Source organism: Macaca nemestrina, chromosome 7, assembly GCF_043159975.1.
Source record: "Macaca nemestrina isolate mMacNem1 chromosome 7, mMacNem.hap1, whole genome shotgun sequence".
Lineage (NCBI taxonomy): Eukaryota > Metazoa > Chordata > Mammalia > Primates > Cercopithecidae > Macaca > Macaca nemestrina.
Window position 1 is genome coordinate 24797990 of NC_092131.1, and position 1695 is coordinate 24799684.

Consider the following 1695-nt stretch of genomic DNA (forward strand, 5'->3'; position numbering starts at 1 on the left):
TCATCTTATTAAATAGTAGCTTGGAAACATCCTTGTTGTCTTTTGAAAAAGATTTCTCATAGTTTTCTTATGTGGATAAATTGAGAGCTTTCCAAAATGCTAAGCTCTGCTTCCCTTTGGATTAAAAATGTAACATTTAAGCATTATATTCTTTTAGCATTTTACTTTAAGCACTCAAGAGAAGTCAAGCTTCACTTTCAAGACTTTACTAAGAAATAGCTTCAGCTAAATATCTAATTTCATTACTCACAAGTTCTACCTTCCACAGAACACTAGGACACAAACAGAATATAGCTAAGTTCTTTGCCACATTATAATAAGAATTTCCTTTTCTTATTTGTGTTTCTAATAACACATTTCTCATTTTTGTCTGAGACTTCATCATAATGGCCTTTATCCTTCATGTTTATAATAACATTCTGTTCGGGATTACTTAGGTATTCTCTGAAAATTGAGGCTTTCTATCTGAGCCCTCACTAGTATCACTCTTAACAGTCTGTTCATAGCAACATAAACTTTTTCTAAACTGCACTTCAAAACTCATCCAGTCTCTACACATTACCCAGTTCCAAAGACTTTTCACATTTTAGGTATTTGTTACAGCACCACCTCCCTTTTTCAATACTGATTTTTGTTGTTGTTGTTTGTTCATAGTTTGTTTAGGCAGTTGTAAGAAAATGTCATGGACTGAGTATCATTTTTTTTAATGGTGAAAAGATATATATATATATATATATATGTATTTAGAATTAGGCAGCTGGACTCAGTTTAGATGATCCCAATTTTGTTGGCAACATCCAAAGCATGGTAATCAGGAGCCAGTTGAACATATGCGTTCTTCTCTCCATCAGGCCGAATCAGGGTGTTGACCTTGGCCACATCAATGTCACAGAGCTTCCTCACAGCCTGTTTGATCTGGTGCTTGTTGGCTTTAACATCCACAATGAACACAAGTGTGCTGTTGTCTTCTATCTTCACGGCAGACTCAGTGATCAGCGGCAAGTTGAGGATAGCATAGTGGTCAAGCTTGTTTCTCCGGGAGGGGGCGCTCTTCCGAGGATATTTGGGCTGCCTCCGGAGTCGCAGTGTCTTGGGCCGCCGGAAAGTGGGTGACGCGAGGATCTTCTTTTTTTGTGTGGCTGTGGACACCTTTGAACATTGCCTTCTTGGCCTTTAAAGCCTTCGCTTTGGCTTCGACTTTAGAAGGGGCAAGAGCTTCCTTCTTCAATTTCGGCGCCATCTCGTGAAAAGGCTGGATTGGGTATCTTATAAGCCACTCTTATATTTCACCATTCTAGGGTTAGCCCAAAATCAAAGCACTGGCAGATTCAGTGCCCAGTAAGGGCCCATCTCATAAATAGATGGTTCATTCTGGGATATCTTTTACAAGGGCAGTAATTTCATTTATGAGAGCTCTGACTTCATGACCTAAATACTTCCCAAAGGTTCTGCTTCCTGGTACCATTACATTAGTGATTGGATTTCCATCAAATTTGGGGAGGGGTACAAATATTCAGACCATATTATTTACTATGCCAAAACTAGTAAAACAAATGATACCATTTTAACTGTCTAAAAGTGAGGAAATGTCTATCTTTCATAACTGTTTTTTATAGCTACATTTTATAACATGTGATGAACTAATATGAAGCAAACAAATGTGATTATGTAAAACAACATGAAAATCGGTTAGAA

At 37.7% G+C, this 1695-nt stretch overlaps 1 pseudogene; it reads right to left on the bottom strand.

The window, feature by feature from the left end:
- Window positions 1-760: 760 nt before the first annotated feature.
- Window positions 761-1240, bottom strand: LOC105467619 (large ribosomal subunit protein uL23-like; annotated as a pseudogene).
- Between the last annotated feature and the right edge of the window lie 455 nt (window positions 1241-1695).